This window comes from Ambystoma mexicanum, chromosome 12 (genome assembly GCF_040938575.1).
Source record: "Ambystoma mexicanum isolate Mex_15411 chromosome 12, UKY_AmexF1_1, whole genome shotgun sequence".
Taxonomy (NCBI): domain Eukaryota; kingdom Metazoa; phylum Chordata; class Amphibia; order Caudata; family Ambystomatidae; genus Ambystoma; species Ambystoma mexicanum.
In genome coordinates this window covers 319,263,768-319,280,292 of record NC_090936.1, presented here as the reverse complement: position 1 = coordinate 319,280,292, position 16,525 = coordinate 319,263,768, and positions in this window count along the sequence as shown.

Here is a 16,525-nt window from a genome sequence, read left to right as displayed (position 1 = left end):
TATCTCATGGTATAGGACAGGTCTCAGGATTGGAATGGGAAGGAGTTGGATATCACATCTCATGCTATAGGAAGGTTCTCAGGATTGGAATGGGAAGGATTTGGATATCACATCTCATGTTATAGGAAGGGTCTCAGGTTTGTTATTAGAAGCATTGAGATGTAACATCTCATAGTATAGGACGGGTCTCAGGATTGGAATGGGAAGGAGTTTGATATCACATCTCATGCCATGGGAAGGTCTCAGGTTTGCTAGAAGCATTAAGATATCACATCTCATGGTATTGGAAGGGTCTCAGGATTGGATTGGGAAGGAGTTGGATATCGCATCTCATGCTATAGGAAGGGTCACAGGTTTGAATTGGAAGGAGTTGGATATCACAGCGCATGTTATAGGAAGGGTATCAGGATTGGAATGGGAAGGACTTTGATATCACATCTCATGCTATCGGAAGGGTCTCAGGATTGGATTGGGAAGGAGTTGGATATAACATCTCATGTTATAGGAAGGGTCTCAGGATTGGATGGGAAGAGTTGGATATCACATCTCATGTTATAGGAAGGGTATCAGGATGGGAATGGGAAGGACTTTGATATCACGTCTCAAGCTATAGGGAGGGTCTCAGGTTTGGTATTAGAAGCATTGAGATATCACATCTCATGGTATAGGACGGGTCTCAGGATTGGATGGGAAGAGTTGGATATCACATCTCATGCTATAGGAAGGGTCTCAGGTTTGGTAGAAGCATTGGGATATCACATCTCATGCTATAGGAAGGGTCTCAGGATTGGATTGCGAAGGAGTATGATATCACATCTCATGCTATAGGAAGGGTCTCAAGATTGGAATGGGAAGGACTTGGATATCACATCTCATGTTATAGGAAGGGTCTCAGGTTTGTTATTAGAAGCATTGAGATATCGCATCTCATGGTATAGGACAGTCTCAGGTTTGGTATTAGAAGCATTGAGATATCATATCTCATTGTATAGGACGGGTCTAAGGATTGGAATGGGAAGGAGTTGGATATCACATATCATGCTATAGGAAGGGTCTCAGGATTGGAATGGGAAGGAGTTGGATATCACATCTCATGATAAAAGAAGGGTCTCAGGTTTGGAAGGGGAAGGATTTGGATATCACATCTCAAGTTATAGGACGGGTCTGTTGTTTGGTATTAGAAGCATTGAGATATCATATCTCATGCTATCGGAAGGTTCTCAGGATTGGATTGGGAAGGAGTTGGATATCACATCTCATGTTATAGGAAGGGTCTCAAGATTGGAATGGGAAGGACTTGGATATCACATCTCATGTTATAGGAAGGGTCTGAGGTTTGTTATTAGAAGCATTGAGATATCACATCTCATGGTATAGGACAGTCTCAGGTTTGGTATTAGAAACATTGGATATAACATCTCATAGTATAGGACGGGTCTCAGGATTGGAATGGGAAGGATTTGGATATCACATCTCATGCTATAGGGAGGGTCTCAGGTTTGATATTAGAAGCATTGAGATATCACATCTCATGCTATCGGAAGGGTCTCAGGATTGGATTGGGAAGGAGTTGGTTATCACATCTCAAGTTATAGGACGGGTCTGTGGTTTGGTATTAGAAGCATTGAGATATCATATCTCATGCTATCGGAAGGGTCTCAGGATTGGATTGGGAAGGAGTTGGATATCACATCTCATGTTATAGGAAGGCTCTCAGGTTTGTTATTAGAAGCATTGAGATATCACATCTCATGTTATAGGACAGTCTCAGGTTTGGTATTAGAAGCATTGAGATATCATATCTCATGGTATAGGACGGGTCTCAGGATTGCAATGGGAAGGAGTTGGATATCACATCTCATGCTAAAGGAAGGGTCTCAGGTTTGGAAGGGGAAGGATTTGGATATCGCATCTCAATTTATAGGACAGGTCTGTGGTTTGGTATTAGAAGCATTGAGATATCATATCTCATGCTATCGGAAGGGTATCAGGATTGGATTGGGAAGGAGTTGGATATCACATCTCATGTTATAGGAAGGGTCTCAGGATTGGAATGGGAAGGATTTGGATATCACATCTCATGTTATAGGAAGGGCCTCAGGTTTGTTATTAGAAGCATTGAGATATCGCATCTCATGTTATAGGACAGTCTCAGGTTTGGTATTAGAAGCATTGAGATATCATATCTCATTGTATAGGACGGGTCTCAGGATTGGAATGGGAAGGAGTTGGATATCACATATCATGCTATAGGAAGGGTCTCAGGACTGTAATGGGAAGGAGTTGGATATCACATCTCATGATAAAGAAAGGGTCTCAGGTTTGGAAGGGGAAGGATTTGGATATCACATCTCAAGTTATAGGACGGTTCTGTGGTTTGGTATTAGAAGCATTGAGATATCATATCTCATGCTATCGGAAGGGTATCAGGATTGGATTGGGAAGGAGTTGGATATCACATCTCATGTTATAGGAAGGGTCTCAAGATTGGAATGGGAAGGACTTGGATATCACATCTCATGTTATAGGAAGGGTCTCAGGTTTGTTATTAGAAGCATTGAGATATCACATCTCATGTTATAGGACAGTCTCAGGTTTGGTATTAGAAGCATTGAGAGATAACATCTCATAGTATAGGACGGGTCTCAGGATTGGAATGGGAAGGAGTTTGATATCACATCTCATGCCATGGGAAGGTCTCAGGTTTGCTAGAAGCATTAAGATATCACATCTCATGCTATCGGAAGGGTCTCAGGATTGGATTGGGAAGGAGTTGGATATCGCATCTCATGCTATAGGAAGGGTCACAGGTTGGAATTGGAAGGAGTTGGATATCACAGCTCATGTTATAGGAAGGGTTTCAGGATTGGAATGGGAAGGACTTTGATATCACATCTCATGCTATCGGAAGGGTCTCAGGATTGGTTTGGGAAGGAGTTGGATATAACATCTCATGTTATAGGAAGGGTCTCAGGATTGGATGGTAAGAGTTGGATATCACATCTCATGTTATAGGAAGGGTATCAGGATTGGAATGGGAAGTACTTTGATATCACATCTCACGCTATAGGGAGGGTCTCAGGTTTGGTATTAGAAGCATTGAGATATCACATCTCATGTTATAGGAAGGGTCTCAGGTTTGGTAGAAGCATTGGGATATCACATCTCATGCTTTAGGAAGGGTCTCAGGATTGGAATGGGAAGGAGTTGGATATCACATCTCATGCTAAAGGAAGGGTCTCAGGTTTGGAAGGGGAAGGATTTGGATATCACATCTCAAGTTATAGGATGGGTCTGTGGTTTGGTATTAGAAGCATTGAGATATCATATCTCATGCTATCGGAAGGGTCTCAGGATTGGATTGCGAAGGAGTTGGATATCACATCTCATGTTATAGGAAGGCTCTCAGGTTTGTTATTAGAAGCATTGAGATATCACATCTCATGTTATAGGACAGTCTCAGGTTTGCTATTAGAAGCATTGAGATATCATCTCATGGTATAGGACGGGCCTCAGGATTGGAATGGGAAGGAGTTGGATATCACATCTCATGCTAAAGGAAGGGTCTCAGGTTTGGAAGGGGAAGGATTTGGATATCACATCTCAATTTATAGGACGGGTCTGTGGTTTGGTATTAGAAGCATTGAGATATCATATCTCATGCTATCGGAAGGGTCTCAGGATTGGATTGGGAAGGAGTTGGATATCACATCTCATGTTATAGGAAGGGTCTCAGGATTGGAATGGGAACGATTAGGATATCACATCTCATGTTATAGGAAGGGTCTCAGGTTTGTTATTAGAAACATTGAGATATCGCATCTCATGTTATAGGACAGTCTCAGGTTTGGTATTAGAAGCATTGAGATATCATATCTAATGGTATAGGACGGGTCTCAGGATTGGAATGGGAAGGAGTTGGATATCACATCTCATGTTATAGGAAGGGTCTCAGGTTTGTTATTAGAAGCATTGAGATATCACATCTCATGTTATAGGACAGTCTCAGGTTTGGTATTAGAAACATTGAGATATCACATCTCATGGTATAGGACGGGTCTCAGGATTGGAATGGGAAGGAGTTGGATATCACATCTCATGCTATAGGAAGGGTCTCAGGATTGGAATGGGAAGTAGTTTGATATCACATCTCATGCCATAGGAAGGTCTCAGGTATGGTAGAAGCATTAAGATATCACATCTCATGCTATCGGAAGGGTCTCAGTATTGGATTGGGAAGGAGTTGGATATCCCATCTCATGCTATAGGAAGGCTCACAGGTTGAAATTGGAATGAGTTGGATATCACATCTCAAGCTATCGGAAGGGTCTCAGGATTGGAATGGGAAGGAGTTGTATATCACATCTCATGCTATAGGGAGGGTCTCAGGTTTGATATTAGAAGCATTGAGATATCATATCTCATGCTATCAGAAGGGTCTCAGGTTGGATTGGGAAGGAGTTGGATATCACATCTCATGTTATAGGAAGGGTCTCAGGATTGGAATGGGAAGGATTTGGATATCACATCTCATGTTATAGGAAGGGTCTCAGGTTTGTTATTAGAAGCATTGAGATATCGCATCTCATGTTATAGGACAGTCTCAGGTTTGGTATTAGAAGCATTGAGATATCATATCTCATGCTATCGGAAGGGTCTCAGGATTGGAATGGGAAGGATTTGGATATCACATCTCATGTTATAGGAAGGGTCTCAGGATTGGAATGGGAAGGATTTGGATATCACATCTCATGTTATAGGAAGGGTCTCAGGTTTGTTATTAGAAGCATTGAGATATCGCATCTCATGTTATAGGACAGTCTCAGGTTTGGTATTAGATGCATTGAGATATCATAACTCATGGTATAGGACAGGTCTCAGGATTGGAATGGGAAGGAGTTGGATATCACATCTCATGCTATAGGAAGGGTCTCAGGATTGGAATGGGAAGGATTTGGATATCACATCTCATGTTATAGGAAGGGTCTCAGGTTTGTTATTAGAAGCATTGAGATATCACATCTCATGTTCTAGGAAGGGTCTCAGGATTGGAATGGGAAGGATTTGGATATCACATCTCATGTTATAGGAAGGGTCTCAGGATTTGAATGGGAAGTATTTGGATATCACATCTCATGTTATAGGAAGGGTCTCAGGTTTGTTATTAGAAGCATTGAGATATCGCATCTCATGTTATAGGACAGTCTCAGGTTTGGTATTAGAAGCATTGAGATATCATATCTCATGGTATAGGACGGGTCTCAGGATTGGAATGGGAAGGAGTTGGATATCACATCTCATGCTATAGGAAGGGTCTCAGGATTAGAATGGGAAGGATTTGGATATCACATCTCATGTTATAGGAAGGGTCTCAGGTTTGTTATTAGAAGCATTGAGATATCACATCTCATGTTATAGGACAGTCTCAGGTTTGGTATTAGAAACATTGAGATATCACATCTCATGGTATAGGACGGGTCTCAGGATTGGAATGGGAAGGAGTTGGATATCACATCTCATGCTATAGGAAGGGTCTCAGGATTGGAATGGGAAGTAGTTTGATATCACATCTCATGCCATAGGAAGGTCTCAGGTATGGTAGAAGCATTAAGATATCACATCTCATGCTATCGGAAGGGTCTCAGTATTGGATTGGGAAGGAGTTGGATATCCCATCTCATGCTATAGGAAGGGTCACAGGTTGGAATTGGAAGGAGTTGGATATCACATCTCATGCTATCGGAAGGGTCTCAGGATTGGAATGTGAAGGAGTTGTATATCACATCTCATGCTATAGGGAGGGTCTCAGGTTTGATATTAGAAGCATTGAGATATCATATCTCATGCTATCAGAAGGGTCTCAGGTTGGATTGGGAAGGAGTTGGATATCACATCTCATGTTATAGGAAGGGTCTCAGGATTGGAATGGGAAGGATTTGGATATCACATCTCATGTTATAGGAAGGGTCTCAGGTTTGTTATTAGAAGCATTGAGATATCGCATCTCATGTTATAGGACAGTCTCAGGTTTGGTATTAGAAGCATTGAGATATCATATCTCATGCTATCGGAAGGGTCTCAGGATTGGAATGGGAAGGATTTGGTTATCACATCTCATGTTATAGGAAGGGTCTCAGGATTGGAATGGGAAGGATTTGGATATCACATCTCATGTTATAGGAAGGGTCTCAGGTTTGTTATTAGAAGCATTGAGATATCGCATCTCATGTTATAGGACAGTCTCAGGTTTGGTATTAGAAGCATTGAGATATCAAATCTCATGGTATAGGACGGGTCTCAGGATTGGAATGGGAAGGAGTTGGATATCACATCTCATGCTATAGGAAGGGTCTCAGGATTGGAATGGGAAGGATTTGGATATCACATCTCATGTTATAGGAAGGGTCTCAGGTTTGTTATTAGAAGTATTGAGATATCACATCTCATGTTCTAGGAAGGGTCTCAGGATTGGAATGGGAAGGATTTGGATATCACATCTCATGTTATAGGAAGGGTCTCAGGATTGGATGGGAAGAGTTGGATATCACATCTCATGTTATAGGAAGGGTATCAGGATGGGAATGGGAAGGACTTTGATATCACATCTCACGCTATAGGGAGGGTCTCAGTTTTGGTATTAGAAGCATTGAGATATCACATCTCATTTTATAGGAAGGGTCTCAGGTTTGTTATTAGAAGCATTGAGATATCACATCTCATGTTATAGGAGAGTCTCAGGTTTGGTATTAGAAGCATTGAGATATAACATCTCATGGTATAGGACGGGTCTCAGGATTGGATTGCGAAGGAGTTGGATATCACATCTCAATTTATAGGACGGGTCTGTGGTTTGGTATTAGAAGCATTGAGATATCATATCTCATGCTATAGGAAGGGTCTCAGGATTGGAGTGGGAAGGAATTGGATATCACATCTCATGTTATAGGAAGGGTCTCCGGATTGAAATGGGAAGGATTTGGATATCACATCTCATGTTATAGGAAGGGTCTCAGGTTTGTTATTAGAAGCGTTGAGATATCGCATCTCATGTTATAGGACAGTCTCAGGTTTGGTATTCGAAGCATTGAGATATCATATCTCATGCTATCGGAAGGGTCTCAGGATTGGAATGGGAAGGATTTGGATATCACATCTCATGTTATAGGAAGGGTCTCAGGGTTGGAATGGGAAGGATTTGGATATCACATCTCATGTTATAGGAAGGGTCTCAGGTTTGTTATTAGAAGCATTGAGATATCACATCTCATGTTATAGGACAGTCTCAGGTTTGGTATTAGAAGCATTGAGATATCATATCTCATGCTATCGGAGGGGTCTCAGGATTGGAATGGGAAGGAGTTGGATATCACATCTCATGCTAAAGGAAGGGTCTCAGGTTTGGAAGGGGAAGGATTTGGATATCACATCTCAAGTTATAGGACGGGTCTGTGGTTTGGTATTAGAAGCATTGAGATATCATATCTCATGCTATCGGAAGGGTCTCAGGATTGGATTGGGAAGGAGTTGGATATCACATCTCATGTTATAGGAAGGGTCTCAAGATTGGAATGGGAAGGACTTGGATATCACATCTCATATTATAGGAAGGGTCTCAGGTTTGTTATTAGAAGCATTGAGATATCACATCTCATAGTATAGGACGGGTCTCAGGATTGGAATGGGAAGAGGTTTGATATCACATCTCATGCCATGGGAAGGTCTCAGGTTTGCTAGAAGCATTAAGATATCACATCTCATGCTATCGGAAGGGTCTCAGGATTGGATTGGGAAGGAGTTGGATATCGCATCTCATGCTATAGGAAGGGTCACAGGTTGGAATTGGAAGGAGTTGGATATCACAGCTCATGTTATAGGAAGGGTATCAGAATTGGAATGGGAAGGACTTTGATATCACATCTCACGCTATAGGGAGGGTCTCAGGTTTGGTATGAGAAGCTTGAGATATCACATCTCATGCTATCGGAAGGGTCTCAGGATTGGATCGGGAAGAGTTGGATATCACATATTTTATAGGAAGGGTATCAGGATTGGAATGGGAAGGACTTTGATATCACATCTCACGCTATAGGGAGGGTCTCAGGTTTGGTATTAGAAGCATTGAGATATCACATCTCATGTTATAGGAAGGGTCTCAGGTTTGTTATTAGAAGCATTGAGATATAACATCTCATGTTATAGGACAGTCTCAGGTTTGGTATTAGAAGCATTGAGATGTAACATCTCATGGTATAGGACGGGTCTCATGATTGGATGGGAAGAGTTGGATATCACATCTCATGCTATAGGAAGGGTCTCAGGATTGGAATGGGAAGGATTTGGATATCACATCTCATGTTATAGGAAGGGTCTCAGGTTTGTTATTTGAAGCATTGAGATATCACATCTCATGTTCTAGGAAGGGTCTCAGGATTGGAATGGGAAGGATTTGGATATCACATCTCATGTTATAGGAAGGGTCTCAGGTTTGTTATTAGAAGCATTGAGATATCGCATCTCATGTTATAGGACAGTCTCAGGTTTGGTATTAGAAGCATTGAGATATCATATCTCATGGTATAGGACGGGTCTCAGGATTGGAATGGGAAGGAGTTGGATATCACATCTCATGCTATAGGAAGGGTCTCAGGATTGGAATGGGAAGGATTTGGATATCACATCTCATGTTATAGGAAGGGTCTCAGGTTTGTTATTAGAAGCATTGAGATATCGCATCTCATGTTATAGGACAGTCTCAGGTTTGGTATTAGAAGCATTGAGATATCATATCTCATGGTATAGGACGGGTCTCAGGATTGGAATGGGAAGGAGTTGGATATCACATCTCATGCTATAGGAAGGGTCTCAGGATTGGAATGGGAAGGATTTGGATATCACATCTCATGCCATAGGAAGGTCTCAGGTATGGTAGAAGCATTAAGATATCACATCTCATGCTATCGGAAGGGTCTCAGTATTGGATTGGGAAGGAGTTGGATATCCCATCTCATGCTATAGGAAGGGTCACAGGTTGGAAATGGAAGGAGTTGGATATCACATCTCATGCTATCGGAAGGGTCTCATGATTGGAATGGGAAGGAGTTGTATATCACATCTCATGCTATAGGGAGGGTCTCAGGTTTGATATTAGAAGCATTGAGATATCATATCTCATGCTATCAGAAGGGTCTCAGGATTGGATTGGGAAGGAGTTGGATATCACATCTCATGTTATAGGAAGGGTCTCAGGATTGGAATGGGAAGGATTTGGATATCACATCTCATGTTATAGGAAGGGTCTCAGGTTTGTTATTAGAAGCATTGAGATATCGCATCTCATGTTATAGGACAGTCTCAGGTTTGGTATTAGAAGCATTGAGATATCATATCTCATGCTATCGGAAGGGTCTCAGGATTGGAATGGGAAGGATTTGGATATCAAATCTCATGTTATAGGAAGGGTCTCAGGATTGGAATGGGAAGGATTTGGATATCACATCTCATGTTATAGGAAGGGTCTCAGGTTTGTTATTAGAAGCATTGAGATATCGCATCTCATGTTATAGGACAGTCTCAGGTTTGGTATTAGAAGCATTGAGATATCATATCTCATGGTATAGGACGGGTCTCAGGATTGGAATGGGAAGGAGTTGGATATCACATCTCATGCTATAGGAAGGGTCTCAGGATTGGAATGGGAAGGATTTGGATATCACATCTCATGTTATAGGAAGGGTCTCAGGTTTGTTATTTGAAGCATTGAGATATCACATCTCATGTTCTAGGAAGGGTCTCAGGATTGGAATGGGAAGGATTTGGATATCACATCTCATGTTATAGGAAGGGTCTCAGGTTTGTTATTAGAAGCATTGAGATATCGCATCTCATGTTATAGGACAGTCTCAGGTTTGGTATTAGAAGCATTGAGATATCATATCTCATGCTATCGGAAGGGTCTCAGGATTGGAATGGGAAGGATTTGGATATCAAATCTCATGTTATAGGAAGGGTCTCAGGATTGGAATGGGAAGGATTTGGATATCACATCTCATGTTATAGGAAGGGTCTCAGGTTTGTTATTAGAAGCATTGAGATATCGCATCTCATGTTATAGGACAGTCTCAGGTTTGGTATTAGAAGCATTGAGATATCATATCTCATGGTATAGGACGGGTCTCAGGATTGGAATGGGAAGGAGTTGGATATCACATCTCATGCTATAGGAAGGGTCTCAGGATTGGAATGGGAAGGATTTGGATATCACATCTCATGTTATAGGAAGGGTCTCAGGTTTGTTATTAGAAGCATTGAGATATCGCATCTCATGTTATAGGACAGTCTCAGGTTTGGTATTAGAAGCATTGAGATATCATATCTCATGCTATCGGAAGGGTCTCAGGATTGGAATGGGAAGGATTTGGATATCACATCTCATGTTATAGGAAGGGTCTCAGGATTGGAATGGGAAGGATTTGGATATCGCATCTCATGTTAAAGGAAGGGTCTCAGGTTTGTTATTAGAAGCATTGAGATATCGCATCTCATGTTATAGGACAGTCTCAGGTTTGGTATTAGAAGCATTGAGAAATCATATCTCATGGTATAGGACGGTTCTCAGGATTGGAATGGGAAGGAGTTCGATATCACATCTCATGCTATAGGAAGGGTCTCAGGATTGGAATGGGAAGGATTTGGATATCACATCTCATGTTATAGGAAGGGTCTCAGGTTTGTTATTAGAAGCATTGAGATATCGCATCTCATGTTATAGGACAGTCTCAGGTTTGGTATTAGAAGCATTGAGATATCATATCTCATGGTATAGGACAGGTCTCAGGATTGGAATGGGAAGGAGTTGGATATCACATCTCATGCTATAGGAAGGTTCTCAGGATTGGAATGGGAAGGATTTGGATATCACATCTCATGTTATAGGAAGGGTCTCAGGTTTGTTATTAGAAGCATTGAGATATCACATCTCATGTTATAGCACAGTCTCAGGTTTGGTATTAGAAGCATTGAGATGTAACATCTCATAGTATAGGACGGGTCTCAGGATTGGAATGGGAAGGAGTTTGATACCACATCTCATGCCATGGGAAGGTCTCAGGTTTGCTAGAAGCATTAAGATATCACATCTCATGGTATTGGAAGGGTCTCAGGATTGGATTGGGAAGGAGTTGGATATCGCATCTCATGCTATAGGAAGGGTCACAGGTTTGAATTGGAAGGAGTTGGATATCACAGCGCATGTTATAGGAAGGGTATCAGGATTGGAATGGGAAGGACTTTGATATCACATCTCATGCTATCGGAAGGGTCTCAGGATTGGATTGGGGAGGAGTTGGATATAACATCTCATGTTATAGGAAGGGTCTCAGGATTGGATGGGAAGAGTTGGATATCACATCTCATGTTATTGGAAGGGTATCAGGATGGGAATGGGAAGGACTTTGATATCACGTCTCAAGCTATAGGGAGGGTCTCAGGTTTGGTATTAGAAGCATTGAGATATCACATCTCATGGTATAGGACGGGTCTCAGGATTGGATGGGAAGAATTGGATATCACATCTCATGCTATAGGAAGGGTCTCAGGTTTGGTAGAAGCATTGGGATATCACATCTCATGCTATAGGAAGGGTCTCAGGATTGGATTGCGAAGGAGTATGATATCACATCTCATGCTATAGGAAGGGTCTCAAGATTGGAATGGGAAGGACTTGGATATCACATCTCATGTTATAGGAAGGGTCTCAGGTTTGTTATTAGAAGCATTGAGATATCGCATCTCATGGTATAGGACAGTCTCAGGTTTGGTATTAGAAGCATTGAGATATCATATCTCATTGTATAGGACGGGTCTAAGGATTGGAATGGGAAGGAGTTGGATATCACATATCATGCTATAGGAAGGGTCTCAGGATTGGAATGGGAAGGAGTTGGATATCACATCTCATGTTATAGGAAGGGTCTCAAGATTGGAATGGGAAGGACTTGGATATCACATCTCATGTTATAGGAAGGGTCTCAGGTTTGTTATTAGAAGCATTGAGATATCACATCTCATGGTATAGGACAGTCTCAGGTTTGGTATTAGAAACATTGGATATAACATCTCATAGTATAGGACGGGTCTCAGGATTGGAATGGGAAGGATTTGGATATCACATCTCATGCTATAGGGAGGGTCTCAGGTTTGATATTAGAAGCATTGAGATATCACATCTCATGCTATCGGAAGGGTCTCAGGATTGGATTGGGAAGGAGTTGGTTATCACATCTCAAGTTATAGGACGGGTCTGTGGTTTGGTATTAGAAGCATTGAGATATCATATCTCATGCTATCGGAAGGGTCTCAGGATTGGATTGGGAAGGAGTTGGATATCACATCTCATGTTATAGGAAGGCTCTCAGGTTTGTTATTAGAAGCATTGAGATATCACATCTCATGTTATAGGACAGTCTCAGGTTTGGTATTAGAAGCATTGAGATATCATATCTCATGGTATAGGACGGGTCTCAGGATTGCAATGGGAAGGAGTTGGATATCACATCTCATGTTATAGGAAGGGTCTCCGGATTGAAATGGGAAGGATTTGGATATCACATCTCATGCTAAAGGAAGGGTCTCAGGTTTGGAAGGGGAAGGATTTGGATATCGCATCTCAATTTATAGGACAGGTCTGTGGTTTGGTATTAGAAGCATTGAGATATCATATCTCATGCTATCGGAAGGGTATCAGGATTGGATTGGGAAGGAGTTGGATATCACATCTCATGTTATAGGAAGGGTCTCAGGATTGGAATGGGAAGGATTTGGATATCACATCTCATGTTATAGGAAGGGCCTCAGGTTTGTTATTAGAAGCATTGAGATATCGCATCTCATGTTATAGGACAGTCTCAGGTTTGGTATTAGAAGCATTGAGATATCATATCTCATTGTATAGGACGGGTCTCAGGATTGGAATGGGAAGGAGTTGGATATCACATATCATGCTATAGGAAGGGTCTCAGGACTGGAATGGGAAGGAGTTGGATATCACATCTCATGATAAAGAAAGGGTCTCAGGTTTGGAAGGGGAAGGATTTGGATATCACATCTCAAGTTATAGGACGGTTCTGTGGTTTGGTATTAGAAGCATTGAGATATCATATCTCATGCTATCGGAAGGGTATCAGGATTGGATTGGGAAGGAGTTGGATATCACATCTCATGTTATAGGAAAGGTCTCAAGATTGGAATGGGAAGGACTTGGATATCACATCTCATGTTATAGGAAGGGTCTCAGGTTTGTTATTAGAAGCATTGAGATATCACATCTCATGTTATAGGACAGTCTCAGGTTTGGTATTAGAAGCATTGAGAGATAACATCTCATAGTATAGGACGGGTCTCAGGATTGGAATGGGAAGGAGTTTGATATCACATCTCATGCCATGGGAAGGTCTCAGGTTTGCTAGAAGCATTAAGATATCACATCTCATGCTATCGGAAGGGTCTCAGGATTGGATTGGGAAGGAGTTGGATATCGCATCTCATGCTATAGGAAGGGTCACAGGTTGGAATTGGAAGGAGTTAGATATCACAGCTCATGTTATAGGAACGGTTTCAGGATTGGAATGGGAAGGACTTTGATATCACATCTCATGCTATCGGAAGGGTCTCAGGATTGGATTGGGAAGGAGTTGGATATAACATCTCATGTTATAGGAAGGGTCTCAGGATTGTATGGTAAGAGTTGGATATCACATCTCATGTTATAGGAAGGGTATCAGGATTGGAATGGGAAGCACTTTGATATCACATCTCACGCTATAGGGAGGGTCTCAGGTTTGGTATTAGAAGCATTGAGATATCACATCTCATGTTATAGGAAGGGTCTCAGGTTTGGTAGAAGCATTGGGATATCACATCTCATGCTATAGGAAGGGTCTCAGGATTGGAATGGGAAGGAGTTGGATATCACATCTCATGCTAAAGGAAGGGTCTCAGGTTTGGAAGGGGAAGGATTTGGATATCACATCTCAAGTTATAGGATGGGTCTGTGGTTTGGTATTAGAAGCATTGAGATATCATATCTCATGCTATCGGAAGGGTCTCAGGATTGGATTGCGAAGGAGTTGGATATCACATCTCATGTTATAGGAAGGCTCTCAGGTTTGTTATTAGAAGCATTAAGATATCACATCTCATGTTATAGGACAGTCTCAGGTTTGGTATTAGAAGCATTGAGATATCATCTCATGGTTTAGGACGGGCCTCAGGATTGGAATGGGAAGGAGTTGGATATCACATCTCATGCTAAAGGAAGGGTCTCAGGTTTGGAAGGGGAAGGATTTGGATATCACATCTCAATTTATAGGACGGGTCTATGGTTTGGTATTAGAAGCATTGAGATATCATATCTCATGCTATCGGAAGGGTCTCAGGATTGGATTGGGAAGGAGTTGGATATCACATCTCATGTTATAGGAAGGGTCTCAGGATTGGAATGGGAACGATTAGGATATCACATCTCATGTTATAGGAAGGGTCTCAGGTTTGTTATTAGAAACATTGAGATATCGCATCTCATGTTATAGGACAGTCTCAGGTTTGGTATTAGAAGCATTGAGATATCATATCTCATGGTATAGGACGGGTCTCAGGATTGGAATGGGAAGGAGTTGGATATCACATCTCATGCTATAGGAAGGGTCTCAGGATTGGAATGGGAAGGATTTGGATATCACATCTCATGTTATAGGAAGGGTCTCAGGTTTGTTATTAGAAGCATTGAGATATCACATCTCATGTTATAGGACAGTCTCAGGTTTGGTATTAGAAACATTGAGATATCACATCTCATGGTATAGGACGGGTCTCAGGATTGGAATGGGAAGGAGTTGGATATCACATCTCATGCTATAGGAAGGGTCTCAGGATTGGAATGGGAAGTAGTTTGATATCACATCTCATGCCATAGGAAGGTCTCAGGTATGGTAGAAGCATTAAGATATCACATCTCATGCTATCGGAAGGGTCTCAGTATTGGATTGGGAAGGAGTTGGATATCCCATCTCATGCTATAGGAAGGCTCACAGGTTGAAATTGGAATGAGTTGGATATCACATCTCATGCTATCGGAAGGGTCTCAGGATTGGAATGGGAAGGAGTTGTATATCACATCTCATGCTATAGGGAGGGTCTCAGGTTTGATATTAGAAGCATTGAGATATCATATCTCATGCTATCAGAAGGGTCTCAGGTTGGATTGGGAAGGAGTTGGATATCACATCTCATGTTATAGGAAGGGTCTCAGGATTGGAATGGGAAGGATTTGGATATCACATCTCATGTTATAGGAAGGGTCTCAGGTTTGTTATTAGAAGCATTGAGATATCGCATCTCATGTTATAGGACAGTCTCAGGTTTGGTATTAGAAGCATTGAGATATCATATCTCATGGTATAGGACGGGTCTCAGGATTGGAATGGGAAGGAGTTGGATATCACATCTCATGCTATAGGAAGGGTCTCAGGATTAGAATGGGAAGGATTTGGATATCACATCTCATGTTATAGGAAGGGTCTCAGGTTTGTTATTAGAAGCATTGAGATATCACATCTCATGTTATAGGACAGTCTCAGGTTTGGTATTAGAAACATTGAGATATCACATCTCATGGTATAGGACGGGTCTCAGGATTGGAATGGGAAGGAGTTGGATATCACATCTCATGCTATAGGAAAGGTCTCAGGATTGGAATGGGAAGTAGTTTGATATCACATCTCATGCCATAGGAAGGTCTCAGGTATGGTAGAAGCATTAAGATATCACATCTCATGCTATCGGAAGGGTCTCAGTATTGGATTGGGAAGGAGTTGGATATCCCATCTCATGCTATAGGAAGGGTCACAGGTTGGAATTGGAAGGAGTTGGATATCACATCTCATGCTATCGGAAGGGTCTCAGGATTGGAATGTGAAGGAGTTGTATATCACATCTCATGCTATAGGGAGGGTCTCAGGTTTGATATTAGAAGCATTGAGATATCATATCTCATGCTATCAGAAGGGTCTCAGGTTGGATTGGGAAGGAGTTGGATATCACATCTCATGTTATAGGAAGGGTCTCAGGATTGGAATGGGAAGGATTTGGATATCACATCTCATGTTATAGGAAGGGTCTCAGGTTTGTTATTAGAAGCATTGAGATATCGCATCTCATGTTATAGGACAGTCTCAGGTTTGGTATTAGAAGCATTGAGATATCATATCTCATGCTATCGGAAGGGTCTCAGGATTGGAATGGGAAGGATTTGGATATCACATCTCATGTTATAGGAAGGGTCTCAGGATTGGAATGGGAAGGATTTGGATATCACATCTCATGTTATAGGAAGGGTCTCAGGTTTGTTATTAGAAGCATTGAGATATCGCATCTCATGTTATAGGACAGTCTCAGGTTTGGTATTAGAAGCATTGAGATATCAAATCTCATGGTATAGGACGGGTCTCAGGATTGGAATGGGAAGGAGTTG